This window comes from Rhinopithecus bieti, unplaced genomic scaffold (genome assembly GCF_001698545.2).
Source record: "Rhinopithecus bieti isolate Rb0 unplaced genomic scaffold, ASM169854v2 scaffold_61987, whole genome shotgun sequence".
In the NCBI taxonomy this organism is placed as follows: domain Eukaryota; kingdom Metazoa; phylum Chordata; class Mammalia; order Primates; family Cercopithecidae; genus Rhinopithecus; species Rhinopithecus bieti.
In genome coordinates, this window is record NW_016823795.1 from 403437 (window position 1) to 420152 (window position 16716).

At 35.3% G+C, this 16716-nt stretch overlaps 1 pseudogene; it reads left to right on the forward strand.

Annotated features, from left to right (window-relative positions):
* The window catches only part of LOC108521844 (dynein heavy chain 14, axonemal-like), a 73519-nt pseudogene that overhangs the window by 51986 nt on the left and 4817 nt on the right, over nucleotides 1-16716 (forward strand).

The following is a 16716-nucleotide window of genomic DNA, read 5'->3' on the forward strand; positions in this document are numbered from 1 at the left end:
GNGAGAGAGAGAGAGAGAGAGAGAGAGAGAGAAAGAGAGAGAGAGACACAGAGAGAGAGAGAGAGAGAGACAGAGAGAGAGAGAGACCTGAGACCTGTAGTTGGTAAACTAGAGTCCCAGGAGATCTGATGGTATAGTATAATTCCCCTTCTAGTCTGACTCCAAAGGCCTAAAAACCAAGAGAGACAGTGATTTAAGTTCCAGGCCAGGTTCAAATCCAACAGCAGGAGAAAGCCATTGTGTCAGCTTGAGGATAGGAAGAGAGAGACAGAATTGTCTCTTACTCAGTATTTTTGTTTTATTCAGGCCTCAATGAATTGGATGAGGCCTGTCTCAGTTCATTTTGTATTGCTATAGCAAATACTACAGACTGGATCATTTGTGGAGAAAAAGAAGCATATTTGTCTTATGGTCTGGTGGGCTGGGAAGTTCAAGAACTTGACAACTGGCATCTGGTTAGGGCCTTTGTACTGGGTCGTTCCATGAAAGAAGGTGTAAGGCAGAAGGGCAAGCAAGCAAGCTTGTGAGACACAGGAAATCATGTTGAATTATTTTACTTTATTTTATTTTAGTTATTTAAATTTTTTTTTTTTTTTTGAGATGGAGTCTTGCACTGTCACCCAGGCTGGTATGTAGTGGTGCAATCTTGGCTCACTGCAACCTCCGCCTCCTGGGATTAAGCGATTCTCCTGCCTCAGCTTCCTGAATAGCTAGGATTACAGGTGTCCACCACCATGCCCAGCTAAGTTTTTGTATTTTTAGTAGAGATGGGTTTTCACTATGTTGGCCAGGCTGGTCTTGAACTCCCGACCTTGTGATCCACCTCCCTCGGCTTCCCAAAGTGGTAGGATTACAGGTGTGAGCTAAGTTCTGGGGTACATGTGCAGGATATGCAGGTTTGTTACATAGGTAAATGTGTGCCATGGTGGTTTGCTGCACCTATGAACCTACCACCTAGGTATTAAGCCCAGCATGCATTGGCTATTTTTCCTAATGCTCTCCCTCCCCCAACTCCACCTCTAAGCAGGCCCCAGTGTGTGTTGTTTCCCTCTCTGTGTCCATGCGTTCTCATTGTTCAACTCCCACTTATAAGTGAGAACATGCGGTGTTTGGTTTTTTTCCTGCGTTAGTTTGCTGAGGATAATGGTTTCCAGCTCCATCTATATCCCTGCAAAAGATATGATCTTGTTCCTTTTAATGGCTGCAAAGTATTCCATGGTATATATGTACCACGTTTCCTTTATCCAGTCTATCATTAAGGGATATTTGGGTTGATTCCATGTCTTTGCTATTGTGAATAGTGCTGTAGTGAACCATACATGAAAAAGCTCAACATCACTGAACATTAGAGAAATGCAAATCAAAACCACATCTCACGCCAGTTAGAATGGCGATTATTAAAAAGTCAAGAAAAGATGGATGCTGGAAAGGCTGTGGGGAAATAAGAACACTTTTTTACTGTTGGTGGGAATGTGAATTAGTTCAACCATTGTGGGAGATGGTGTGGTGAGTCCTCAAAGCTCTAGAACCAGAAATACCATTTGACCCAGCAATTCCATTATTGGGTATATACCCAAAGGAATATAAATCATTCTATTACAAATATATATTTTTAGGAGGATCTCACTCTGTCAGCCAGGCTGGAGTGCAGTGTTGTGATCATAGCTCACTGCAGCCTCAAGCTCCTCTATACAAGCCCTCCTCCCACCTCAGCTTCCCAAGTTGCTGAGACTACAGGCATGTACCACCATGCCTGGCTGATTTTTAAAAGCATTTTTAGAGATACAGTCTCACTATGTTTCACAAGCTGGTGTGAAATTCCTTATCCTTCTGCCTCAGTCTTCCATTACTGGGATTAGAGGTGTGATCCACTGTGCCCAGCCTGAACTCTTCTTTTTTATCAGGAGCCTACTCCAGCAGTAATAATGCATTCCCTCAATAATGGCATTAATCCATTCATGAGGGCAGAGCCCTAATGACCTAATCACTCTTAATAGTCCTACCTTTTAATATCACAGTGGTAATTAAATTGCAACATGAATTTTAGAGGGAACATTCAAACCATAGCAAGGCCCAACCCCTCTGGAGAGGGCAGTCTGTTTTACTCAGTTTACCTACTCAAATACTAATCTCATCCAGAAATACCTCAGAGAAAGACCCAAAATAATGTTTAAAAATCTGGGCAACTGCTGGCTCACTCAAGTTCACACATAAATTTAATCACCAGAAATGTTTTGTTAGATTTGTAACTATTTCATTTTATGTCAAGTAATTATAAATGGGATTGAGTATTTAATTTACATGTTCATGCCTTCATTGCTAGTATATAGAAACAAATTGATTTTCATATATTGATCTTACATGCTATAACCCTGTTGAAGTCACTTAATAGTTCTAGGAGTTTTTTGTATATTTTTTGGGATATTCTATATAGAATATTGGTTATCTGTAAATAGGGACAATTTGTTTCTTCCTTTCTGATCTATACGGCTTTATTTTCTCTTCTTGCCTTATATAATGGATGGAACTTCCAGCATTATGTCGAATAAGAGTGGTGAAGAATAGACATTGTTGACTTTTTCCCTATCTTAAAGGATTGAGTCTTTCACTACTAAAATGTTAGCTATAGATTTTAATAAATGCTCTTTGTCAAGTTGAGGCAGTTTCTCTCTATTCCTATTTTTCTGAGAGTTTTTATCCTAAAAGTGTGCTGAATTTTGTCACATGCTTTTTTCTGTATAAATTTATTTGATCATGTGATTTTTTTCTTCTTTTGTCTGTTAATATGGTAAAGTACATTGATAGATTTTTGGATACAAAACCAACTTTGCATCCCTGGAATAAATCCCTGTTGGTCATGATGCATAATTCTTTTTACATATTTTAGATAATTTTCTTGGATAATATTTTGCTACGGATCTTTGCATGAGGAATAATGGTCTGTAGTGTTTTTTTTTTTTTTTTAACTTTGCCTGGTTTTGATATCAGGATGTTACTAGCTTCATAAAATGAACTAGGAAGTGTTTCTTCTTCCTCCTGTTTTCCAGGAGATACTGTGCAGAATTGGTATTAATTTTTCTTTTTTTCTGACTTAAATGATATTATATATTTATTTACTTTTATTTTACATTGACAGATTATAGTTGTATATATTTAGGGTACAAAATCATGTTAAAGTTTATGAATACAATGTGGAATAATTAAATCAAGCTAGTTAACATATTTATTGCCTCAAACACTTATATTTTTGTGGTGAAAGCATTTGAAATTTACTCTTAGCACTTTCAAAATATACAGTACACACCATTATTAACTATCTTCACCACACCGTGCTATAGATCTCAAAACAACAACTTATTCTTCCCATCTGAGGCTTTGTATCTTTTGACCGTAATCTCCCCCATTTCCCCTACCCTCAGCCTGTGGTAAACACCATCCTGCTCCCTGCTTTTTTCAGTTTGATTGCCTGAGATTCTGCTTATGAGAACATGTATCATTTGTTTTTTGTGCCTGGCTTATTTAACTTAACATAATGTTCTTCGATTTTATCCATGTTGTGTCATATGACAGAATTTCTTTCTGAATAGTATTCCGTTGCCTATAGATATGACATTTTCTTTATCTGTCCATCTGTTAATGGGCACTTGGGTTGATTCCATAACCTGGCTGCTGTGAATAGTGCTGCAGTGAATGTGGGAGTGCAGATATCTCTTTGACATACTTATTTCAAATCTTTTGGGTAAATATTTAGAAGTGGGATTGTTGAATCGTACGGTGACTGTATTTTTAGTTTTTTGAGGAACCTCCATACAGTTTTCCATATGGCTGTACTAATTTATATTCTCACAACATTGTATTAACCTTCCCTTTTCTCCAAATCCTTGCCAACACTTGTTTTTTTTCATTTTTTTGATAGTAGCCTTTCGGAGGTGATATTTCATTGTGTTTTTTAATAGGCTGGACTTTGGCTAGATCATTATGGTTTTAATTTGCATTTCCCTAATGATTAGTGATGTTGAGCATTTTTTTGTTTTGTTTTTTGAGACGGAGTCTTCCTCTGTTGCCCAGGCTGGAGTGCACTGGTGCGATTTCAGCTCCCTGCGACCTCTGCCTCTCGGGTTCAAGCAGTTCTCCTGCCTCGGCCTCCCGAGTAGCAGGGACTACAGGCATGTGCCACCACACCCGGCTAATTTTTTTTTTATTTTTTTTTTATTTTTAGTAGAGACAGGCTTTCATTGTATGAGCCAGAATGATCTCGATCTTCTGACCCCATGATCTGCCTGCCTTGGCCTCCCAAAGTGCTGGGATTACGGGCGTGAGCCACTGCGCCTGGCTGAGCGTTTTTTCATACATCTGTTGGCCATTTGTATGTCTCCTTTTGAGAAATGTCTGTTCAGGCCTTTGGCCCATTTTCTAATTGGGTTATTTGTTTTGTTTTATTTTGAGATGGAGTCTTGCTTTGTCACCCAGGCTAGAGTGCAGTGGTGTGATCTTGGCTCACTACAACCTCTGCCTCCCAGGTTCAAGTGATTCTCCTGCCTCAGCCACCTGAGTAGCTGGGACTACAGGTGTCTGTGACAATACCTGGCTAATTTTTGTATTTTTCTTTCCTTTTTTTTTTTCTTTTCCAGTAGAGACGGGTATCTATATGCTCCATCCGTGTCCCTGCAAAGGTCATGATCTTGTTCCTTTTTATGGCTGCATAGTATTCCATGGTGTATATGTACCACATTTTCTTTATCCAGTCTATCATTGATGGACATTTGGGTTGATTCCATGTCTCTTCTATTTTGAATAGTACTGCAATGAACATAGACGAAAAAGCTCAACATCACTGATCTTTAGAGAAATGCAAATCAAAACTACAATGAGATGGTTTGACATGGTTGCAATTTAATTCTTCTGCATATGGATGGCCAATTTCCTCAATACTATTTTTTGAAGAGACTATCCTTTATTCATTGTGTATTCTTGACAACTTTGTCAAAAATCAGTCGTACATGCATAGGTTCATTTCTGGGTTCCCCTTTCTGTTTTATTGGTATATATGTCTGATTTTTTTTTCTGGCCAATATCATGCTATTTTAATTGCTATCGCTTTAAGGTTTAGTTTAAAATTAGGTAGTCTGATGCCTCCTGCTGTGTTCTTTTTGCCCATGATTGCCTTGACTATTCAAGGTTTTGTGGGTTCATATGAATTTTAATATTTTAAAAAATTTCTGTAAAAATAACATTAATATTTTGATGGTGATTGCATTGAATCTGTAAACATTTTAACAACATTAGTTCTTCCAATCCATGAACACAGGATATTTTTTCATGTATTTGTGTCTTCTTCCATTTCTTTTATTAACATTTTATAGTTTTCAGTGTATAGATCTTTCACCTCATTGATTAAATTTATTCCTAAGTATTTTATTATTTTTTGTGTGGCTATTTAAATGCAATTGTTCCCTTGAGTGTTTTTAGATGGTTTATTATTAGAGTATAGAAGCACTACTGATTTTTGTGTGTGATTTTGTGCTCTGCAACTTTACTGTATTTGTTTATTCTAAAATTTTCTTCATGGAATCTTTAGGTTTTTCTTTATTTAAGAACATGTTTTCAGGATACAGCAACAATTTTAGTTTTTTCTTTCTTATTAGGATGTCTTTTAATTCTTTTCCTTAACTGCTCAGACAAGGACTTCTACTACTATGTTGAATAGAAGTGGTGAGAGTGGACATCCTTGTTTTGCGTCTCAGAAAGTACTTTCAATTTTTTACTATGCTTACCAACAAACATAGTGTTAGCTGCAGCCTCATTATATATGGCCTTAAATGTGTTGAGGTACAATCCTTCTATCCTTAATTTGTTGAGGATTTTATCATGAAAGAGTATTGAATTTTGTTAAATGCCTTTTCTGCACCTGATGAGATGATCATACGGTTTTTGTCCTTCATTCTGTTAATGTGATGTATCACATTTATTGATTTGTGTATGTTGAACCCTTCTTGCATCCCAGGGATAAATCCTAGTTGACTTTGGTAAATAATCCTTTTAATGTGTTGTTGAATTTGGTTTGCTAGAATTTGGTTTAAGATATTCACATCCATATTTAATGATATTGGTCTGGCCTGTAATTTTCTTTCCTGTAATATTTTTGTTTGGCTTTGGTGTCATGGTAATGCTGGGCCTCATAAAAGAGTTTGGAGGCATTCCCTTCTTTTCAATTTTTGGAAGGGTTTGTGAGGTACGGGTATTAGTTCGTTAAATTTTTGGTAGTGTTCTGCTGTGAAGCAACCAGGTCCTGCACTTTTTTTTGATGGGAGATTTAGTTACTGATTCAGTTGTCTTTCTTATTTTTGGTCTGTTCAGATTTTCTGTTTCTTCATGATTAAGTCTTAGTAGGTGATATGTGTTTATTTATCATAACTACATACATACCCAACATTTGAGACCTAAAATATACCAAGCAAATATTAAAGAATTGAAAGGGAGAGATAGATTACAATACAATATTAGTAGGAGATATCAATAACCAATTTTCAACAATGGACAGATCATTCAGATTTATTTATTTCTTCTAGGTAATCCAATTTGTTGGTGCGTAATTGTTCGTAACATCCTCTTAGGATCCTTTGTATTTCTGTGTTATCAGTTGTAATGTTTTCTCTCTCATTTTTGATTTTGAGTTTTGTCTCTTTTTTGTTCTTAGTATAGCTAATTTTATCTTTAAAAAAGAAACCGAACTCTTAGTTGATCTTTTAAATTATTTTTTCTAGACTCTGTTTTATTTGTTCCTACTCTGGTCTTTATTATTTCTTTCCTTCTGATAATTTGGGGCTTAGTTTGTTTTCTTTATAGTTTCTGAAGGCATAATATTAAATTGTTTATTTGAGATCTGTATACTTTTTTGATGTAAGCATTTATTGCTATAAACTTCCTTCTTTGAACTCCTTTTACTGCATCCCATAAGTTTTGGTGTGTTGCATTTCTATTTTTGTTTGTTTCAAGATATTTTTAAATTTCATTTTAATTTCTTCATTGGCTTATTTGTTGTGCAAGAGCATGTTGTTTGATTTCTATGTATTTGTTAATTACCCAAAATTCCTCCTGTTACTGATTCCTATATTCATACCACAGTAGTTGGAAAAAATAATTGATACTATTTCAGTCCTCCTAAAATTGCTAAGACTTGTGTTGTGGCCTAACATGTGATCTGTCCTGGAGGATGTTTTGTGTGCACTTGAGAACAATGTGTATTCTGTTGCTGTTAGATGCAATATTCTGTATTTGCCTATTAAGTCCATTTGGTCTAAAGTGTTAAGTTCAATGTTTTCTTATGAATTTTCTATCTGAATGATCTGTCCATTGTTGAAAATTGGTTATTGATGTCTCCTACTATTATTGTATTGTAATCTATCTCTCCCTTTCAATTATTTAATATTTGCTTGGTTTATTTAAGGTCTCAAATGTTGGGTATGTATGTAGTCATGATTGTTATATCATCTTGATGAATTAACCCCTTTATCATTATTTAATGTCATTTTCATCTCTTTTTATAGTTTTTGATTTAAAGTCTATTTTATCTGATATAACTATAACCACCCCTGTTCTTTTTCTTTCCTTTTGTGTGGAATGTCTTTTCCGTCTCTTCACTTTCAATCTATGTGTGTCCTTAAAAGTGCAGTAAATGAGTGTCTTACAGGCAGCCTGTAGTTCAGTCTTTGTGTTTTAAATCTATTTAGTCACTCTAAGTCTTTTTATTGAAGAATTTAATCCATTTATATTCAAGGTAATTATGGACAGGTAAAGACTTACAACTGCTGTTTTGTTCATTGTTTTCTGGTTGTTTTATTAACACTTTGTTTCTTTCTTGCTCTCTTCCTTTGTGTTTTGATGGTTTTCTGTAGTGGCAGGCTTTGAATTTGTTCTATTTTTGTGTGTTGTGTCTAGTATGGATTTTTGCTGTGTGGTTACCATGAGGCTTACATAAAACATCTTATGCCTATAACATACTATTTCAAAGTGATAACAACTTAACTTTGATTGCATACAACAATTCTACACTTTTATTCTTCTTGAAACACATTTTATGTTTTTGATGACAGAATTTGCATCATTTTGTAATATGTATCCACTGACAAATTATTTTAGCTATAGTTGTTTTATTAGTTTTGTCTTAATCCTTGTACTAGGAATTGCTTTACACATTACCATTATAGTCCTACAGTATTCTGAATATGGTTCAGTATTTATATTATTGAATTTTGTGCTCTTGATTTATGTTATCATTTAGTGGCTTTTTCCAGCTTAAATAACTCTCTTTTACAATTCCTGTAAAGCAGGCCTGGTACTAATTAACTCACTTAGTGTTTATTTGTCTGGGTAAGTTTTTATTTCTGCCTCATTTCTGAATGACAGCTTTGCTGCGTAAAATATTTTTGGCTTGCAGGCAGCAGTTGTTTTTTTTCCCCCTTAGCATTTTTAATATATCATCCCATTCTTCCCTGGCCTACAGAGTTTCTGCTGACAAATCTGCTGATTGTTATATTGAGATTTTTTTTTTTTTTAAATCTGTTTCTTATCTCTTGCTGCTCTCAGAAATTTTTCTGTGTCTTTGATTTGGTAGTTTAATTATTATGTGTGTTGTTGAACTCCGGGTTAAATTTAATTGGAGATCTCTGTAGTTACTGGATGTTGGTATTTTCCCCTAGATTAGGGAAGGTTTCAGCCATTATTTCTTTAAATGTGCTTTCTGACCTGTCTTCTTATTTTTCTACTTTGTAACTTCTATTATGAGACTCCTGGATCTCTCGCCAGTGTTCTATAATTAATGTAGGCTTTTTTTCATTGTTTTTATTCTTTTCCTTTTGCTTTTCTGGCTGGATAATTTCACATGTTCTGTCTTTGACCTTATTCATTCTTTCTTCAGTTTGACTGAGCCTGCTGTTGAAACTCTTTATTGTGTTATTTAGTTCAGTCATTGTATCTTTATCTTTAGGATTTGTATTTTGCTGCTTTTATTCTTTTTATTTCTTAGTCATACTTCTAATTTTGTTTGTATATAGTTTTCTAAGTTAATTTAATTTCTTATGCATATCTTTTTGTAGTCTACTGACCTTCTTTAAGGGGATATGCTGAATTATTTGTCTGCTATTTAAAAAGTTTCTACTTCTTTAGGGCCGAGTGATGGGGCTTTGTTAGTTTCTTTGGGAGGCATCATGATTTCCTGAGTCTTTGTAATCCCATGTTCTTGTGTTGATGTCTGTGCCTTTAAGGAGACAGACACCTCTTTCAGGTTTTATATTTTTTTCTTCTTTTTTGAGACAGAGTCTTGCTCTGTGGCCCAGGCATGATTGTGGTTCACTGCAGTCTCAACCTCCTGGGCTCAAGCAATCCTCCTCACCTTCCTGAGTAGCTGAGACCACAGGTGCATGCCACCATATCCACTGAATTAATTTTTCTTTTCTTTCTTTCTTTCTTTCTTTCTTTCTTTCTTTCTTTCTTTCTTTCTTTCTTTCTTTCTTCTTTCTTCTTTCTTTCTTTCTTTCTTTCTTTTTTTTTGTAGAAACAGTGTCTCACTGTGTTGCCCAGGCTGTTCTTGAACTCCTGGGCTCAAGTGATCTACCTGCTTCAGTCTTCCAAAGTGTTGGGAGTAGAGGTAAGAGTCACTGTGCCTTGCCATAGATTTTCTTTGGCAGAAATATAACTTTCACTGTTTAGCTTTTTATTCTGGGTGGGCCAGCTGATAATGACCTTGGGCAGGCAGAACTTGCTTTTGGGTTCTCAAGATTGCTGAGCTGCTGTCTTTGATTAGGGTAGGGAAGCTGGCTGGACTCTACTCTCTGGTGAGACCCTGACTGAGCTCTGCAATCAAGCAGAACTACTGGCTGGACACTGCAATTGTCTTTTATCTGGCTGAGCCACAACATATATTCCCTGGCCTAATAGTACCACTGCAGTTGGATGGGGTTGTGAGAGAAGCTCCAAGGTTAGGTGGAGTCACTGCTTAGGATGGAGGGGACCAGCTGCTATGCTTAGTGCATAATACACAGACAAGGTTTGCCTTCCTGCTTATGCAGGGCCTTGGGGTGGGCTTTGAGCCTGAACTGAGTGCTATTTAACCTTCTGGGTGTGGAAGAACTAGCTTCTGTGCTTTGTTACATTGCACTGTGGTGGGTATTTCTCTCCCTGTATGGGGCGTTGGGGCAGGGTCTGAGGCTGGACTGGAGGCTGAGCCATCTAGGGATATAAGCCAGGTAGAATTTCCCAACACTTCTGAGAGTGACCAGCTAGGATTTGTGAGGGAGCTATGCTGTTAGCTGGTACCTCAGATTGCGTACTACCTCTGGCAGGTACACAGAGCTGCCATCAAGATCTGTAGGCTAATTGCCATGGGCTCTGTCTTTTTGCTTTATCTCTACCTGACCCCAGGAGGTCTAGCCATGCTGTTACCCTCTGTGTTCCTTAAGAAGTGAGACTGAAGTAGACTTCTTGGGAAGCATATCAGAATGCCAGGGAAATGGGATGTCTGCTTTCTATTCTATTTTGCTGCTGTAGAAACTGTGGGCCCTGGGAAATTTTTTCTTTGTTGCAGTGAGTCATCTTGGGGAAAGGAAGGGCAATGGGATCAAAGTGAGGTAAGTCCTCTTATCCTTCAAAGGCAGTTCTTTTTTTTTTTTTTTTTTTTTTTTTTGATTCTGTGTTCTGTGGTCCATGCAGCTTTCTCAGGCCTTCCCAAGTTTTGGGAACACAAAGGTGTTCTTGTTTGTGAGTAGTTGTGAATAGTTGCTAGTTTAACTTTCCGTGGGAGGTAATAAAGTCCTGAGACCCTGTATTTTGACCTTTTACTGATATCTATCTGTGTTAATTCTTCTTTAAGCATTTGATAGAAATGTCCAGTGAAGTAATCTGGGCCTGGAGATTGCTTCTTTGGAAGTTTTTAAATTATGAATTCGGTTTTCTTGGTAGGTATAGGGCTACTGAGATTATCTGTTTCACATTGGGTGAGTTGTTGTAGTTTGTGTTTTTTGAGGAATTTGGTACATTTCATCTAAGTTGTCAGTTTTATGTATAGAATTATTCATAATATTCCCTTATGATACCTTCGATGTCTACAGAATCAATCTTGATATCCTCTGTTTCATTCCTGTTCCTGATACTTTGTGTCTTTTCACTTTTTTAAATCTTATTTAAAGTTTGCTTTATTGATGTTTACAAAGAATCAGCTCTTTGTTTCATTAATTTTTCTCTATTGTTTTTCTTTTCTCCATTTCATTGATTTCTGCTCCTATCATTATAATTTCTTTCCTCTGTTTGCTTTGGGTTTCATTTGTTCTTTGTTTTCTAAGTTCTTAAAGTGAGAGCCTAGATTATTGATTTTGCAGTGCCTCTTTAATGTAAGCATTCAATACTATAAATTTCTGTCAGCACTGGTTTAGCTGTATACCACATATTTTGATATGTTGTATTTTCATTCAGTTCACTGAATTTTTAATTTTCCTCGAGTCTTTCTCTTTGACCCATTTAGCAGTATTTTGTTCAATTTCCAGTATTTAGAGATTTTATTGTTTTTTTCCTACTACTAATTTCTAGTTTGATTTCATTGTGGTGAGAAATCAGTCTGTATGATTTTTAAAAAATTTGTTGAGTTGTTGTTGTTGTTGTTGTTTCCAGGATATGGTCTTTATTGATATATGTTCCACGGGAACTTGAAAAGATTGTGTATTCTTCTGTTGTTGGGTGGAGTATTCTGTAGAACACTGCTTAGACCCACTTGGTTGATAAAGTTGTTTAGCTTTCTATATCTTTGCTGATCTTCTGCCTAGTTGGTTTGTCAGTTGTTGAGAGAGTGCTGAAGTCTCCAGCTGTAATTGTGGATTTGTCTCCTTTTCCTTTCAGTTCAGTTTTTGTTGGACATTTTGTAACCCTATTGTTGGTGCATACACGCTTAGAATTACTCTATCTTCTTGGTGGATTGATGCTTTTAACGTTGTATAGTGTCCCTCAGTATATCTGGTAGTTTTCTTTGTTCTTTGTACTGGTAGTTTTCTTTATTTGGTTTTAATATAGCCACTATGTTTTCTTTTGATTAGTGTTTACAGTGTATCTTTTCCATCCTTTTACTTTTGATATGCCTATATTTGAAGTGAGTTTCTTATAGACAGCATATAATTGTGCCATGCATTTTTTTTTTTTTTTTTTTTTTTGAGATGGAATTTCACTCTTGTTGCCCAGGCTAGAGTGTAATGGCAAGATCTCAACTCACCACAACTTCGGTCTCCTGGGTTCAAGCCATTCTCCTGCCTCAGCTTCCCAAGTAGCTGGCATCACAGGTGCCCACCACCACACCCAGCTAATTTTGTATTTTTAGTAGAGACGGGGTTTCTCCATGTTGGTCAGGCTGGTCTCGAACTCCCAACCTCAGGTGATCTGCCCGCCTCAGCCTCCCAGAATGCTGAGATTACAGGAGTGAGCCACTGTGCCTAACCTATGCCATATTTTAAAACCCATTCTACCAATCTCTGTCTTTTAATTGCCATATTTAGACTATTTAAATTTAATCTGATTATTTATATGGGCTTTAAGTTATAAGCCATTTTTTTTTGGATTCTGTTAGTTCTCTCTGCTGTTTGTTTCTATGTTTTATGCTTCCTGCCCTGAACATTTTTAAGAATTCCATTTCGATTTATCTGTAGTATTTTCAATGTGTCTCTTTATGTAGCTTTTAAATGGTTGCTGTAGTATAAGATTATATATACATTACAGTCTACTGGTGTTATAATTTTATCAGTTTGAACATGTAGCAACCTTCATGTTTCTTTACCTTCCTGTTTGTAATATATTGTCTTAGTTTTTATGTGTACATTTGAAACTTTATCAAACAATGTTATTATTTTGCTTCTATCATCAAATAGAATTTAGAGTACTCATGAGAGGAATATTCTATTTGCTTATATTTTGTTTATCATGTTTTCCCCTCCTTTTAATGTTGTAGTGTTCCTTCTTTTATTGTTTGGTTGTTTGATTTCTGTTTAAAGAACTTTCTCTAGACATATTTTTAGTGTAGGTCTGTTAGTAAACAAGTTCTTTTACTTTTCCTTTGTCTTAGAATGTCTTAATTTCCTCTTAATTCATGAACATTATTGCTAGATATAGGATTCTGGGTTGACAGTTCCTTTCTTTCAGCACTTGAAAAACATTGTGTCACTTTCTTCTAACCTCTATGGTCATTTGAATTGTTTTTCTCCTATAGATAAAGTGTTTTTCCTCTTGCTGATTTCAAGGTTTTTTTCTTTGTGTTTAGTTTTCAGAAGTTTGACTTTGACGTGTCTTGGTTGTGGATTTCTTTGTCTTTATCCTGTTTTGAGTTACTTTAGCTTCTTGAATTTCTAGGTTTGTGTTTCTTTTGACAAATTTAGAATGTTTCAGCCATTATTTCTTCAAGTATTTTTTATTTTTTTTTTAAGCCCTGTCTTCTTTAACCTCTCCTTCTGGGACTTCAGACACAAATGCTAGATCAATTTTGTAATCCCACAGGTGAATGAAGATTTGTTCTTTTTTTTTTTTTCTTTTTTCTGAGATGGTCACTCTGTTGCCCAGGCTGGATGGAGTGCAGTGGCATGATCTCAGCTCACTGCAACCTCTTCCTCCTGGGTTCAAGCGATTCACTTTCCTCATTTTTTTTGCTGTTGTTTGAATTGGATAATTTCTGTTTTTCTGTCAGTTCACTGATTTTTTCTCTGTCTACTTCATTCTATCATTGAGTTCATCCATTGAGTTTTTTGTATTTCTGTCATTGTATTTTTTAATTCTAAAATTTCCATTTGGTTCTTCTTTATGTCTTCTATTTCTTTACATATTACCACCCATTGGGGACAAATGTCCAAGCTCCCTATTTCACTTTCCCTGAAAACCCTCCGTGGAGGCATTAAGGGTGCTTTATAACAATTCTCCAAGAGTAGAACTCTAGGCTTCCCACTCACCCTTTTTTCCCTATGGTATTTGGCTGGAATAGAATAGTTATTGAATAAAAGTTTCTGTCATGGTAGGCTGCCCCTTTCTTGGTCCTTTATCTAGACAATGGACTTTTTTTTCTTAATCTGCACCCATTGGCATTTCTAGGTTACTGGTTTCTTCAGCTTCAAGTCTTGGATATATTGGGCAAAAAGAAAACCCAGGGAACTTACCACCATGTCATTTCTAGACACCTTTGCCTTTTCTTCCCCACCCTTCAATGTTTTGTTATGTCAGCTTTAATGTAATATCCAGAGTTTTTAGTTGTGCTGAGCAGGAAGAACAGTGAAAAGTATGTCTATTTCATTTTTCCTGGAATCCAGTAGCTGAGTAGTAATAGTCTTTTGTGATATGTTCCCTAATACCAAGCAGTTCTAGTTTGTGTGTGAGTTATGTTGTGTAGAATGTATTTTGTTTTCTTTTGTAATAAAACAGAAATTTGTGGTGAGTTCCTTATAATACTTATGCTTGAAGACAGTCATTAGTCGATGTGCTATTTTTCTCCTATCAGATAATGCATTACAGCTATACATTTTTTCATGTTTTCCATTCTTATAATTACTTGTATGTGCACCCTTCCCATTTTCATATCTATGTTGAAATATGCAAACCAAAATGTAGTACATTTTTAAAGGAAAAAAAGAAAACTTTAAAAAAAAACTGAATAATGTGAGTCTATTATTACCTAAATTTTGATAGTCAACCTCTTGTTAATAAATACTGAGATTGTGTTTGCTTTTTGTGATATTTTACTTTCCATGATGTGCCACATGTCTTTAGCATAATCTCCTTTTCTGTATCAGATACTTAAAGGGATGTCATCAAATTCTTCTGTGTCTAGGAGTAGTTTTACGTTATGTGAGGCTTATATAATTGGGAGGGTTCTGTAAGATAAATAGTACAGGACTTTGGAATAGGCAGTGTCAATGATGAACCCATGAAGCTTAAAATTCACTAGCTTTATAATATATAAAGCCCTCAACTATAAAATAGAAAGAGGGAAGAGATAATTTCTGATTATTATGTTTTCTGTATATTATGAGCTTGATAACCCTTAAAACTCAGCCACTCCAAAGGGATGATTCAGGGCAGAAGGCTCCCTCTTCTCCACACACTGTTGCACAGGGAAGTTTGCTTTACTTGATCCAATTTTTAAGGAACCTCATCTCTTCTACTCTGCCCTTTTCTCCCCAAGTTCTGTCTTTCTATTATTTCCAGTGTAGTTAGTAGTGATTTGTCTCACCTTTGTGATCATTATTTAGACTAGTAGAAAAAGACAGAGAAAAGAAAAGGGCCCATCTTCTTTATTTTAGCATATAAGTAGTTGGAAATTTTAAGAAACATTCTCCCAATGGTCTCTAATCCAATTAGTATTTTTTCCTATAATTGGGAGAAAAGTACATTGAAGGAATTTATTTTGATTTAGTGAATTTAATACATTGAGGACATATAATTCATTTTAGATAATACTTCCTCATATTTCAAAATTAGAACTCAATGGCATAATAGAATGTCATTACTTGTTCCCCCTTCTATTTTGTTCTTATTCAACACACCTAGTCCCCAAAGCCTTGCCTACAACATTATCATCCAAACACAACCCCTAATGCTTACTAATCATTATCATTTAAAATGGGGTAGATGTAAAACATTTTGACTGTAAGGATATTAACTAAACCATACTACTTACCTCTAAATTAATTTTATTCATTCTGAATGAGAGATAAATCTGTAGAAATTTTTTAACTTTCAGGTCATTTTTGTACCACCATCTTTTTTTGGCTGATGACTTATTTCAAGCCTGTTTGCTTTATATAAGAGGACTTTGTGAAGATGCAATTAATCTCAAAAATTATAATGGCCATGAAAATAATCTATCTGCCATATGCCTTGTAAAGGTGAGTAGAAGCATACTACTATAAGCTAATATTGGTATATAGAAACTAGGAAGAACATATAGCATTTGAATTAAAAAATATACAGATTTCTAAATTCATAAATAAACCATCTCTTTCGATTACTACTGTTCTAAAATATCTGCAAAGAACATGAGTTCCTTGCAATAAATTTTAATAGTTAACATTTCTTGTAGTTTCTTCCTTATGAGTAACCTAAGTCCATAAGACCCTTTATTTTCAAATGTATTTCCAAATGTGTAATATTATTTAAAATAATCAGTTACTTCTTATACATAATTGATAGTTATCAACTATTCTTCCTCCTGTATAGCTGTCAAGATATTATCATAAGCTTCAACTCAGAAGTTTTGGTTAAATTTATGAATTCTCCTATTTCAAGATTCTAGAAAAAGTGAGCCTCTTAATGGAATAATTTAATTTCTATAAGATAGCTCTTTTGAGTGGTTAAGTACCTAGAACTAGTCTACAATTGAACAAGATTCTAGCAGTTTTTACTTCACTCACTCAATGTATGAGGGAGAAAAGCAAAATTGGTAGAGTTATCTAGACTAAGAAAGAGGAATTCTTAAGGGGCTTGGACAAGTTAAATATTTGATAATTAGCTTGAAAATCAGTTGTGTTGACTACATGTGACAAGATCAATACTTGTAAATCAACATCTGGTGTTTAGAATTATGTGTAGTGATTGATACATAGTAGGTGCTCAACACTAGTCTTTGAATAAAAGAATAAATTAATGAAGGAAGAGAAATTATTACATAGATGTATTTTTTATACCTGTATTGTTTTTTTTTTT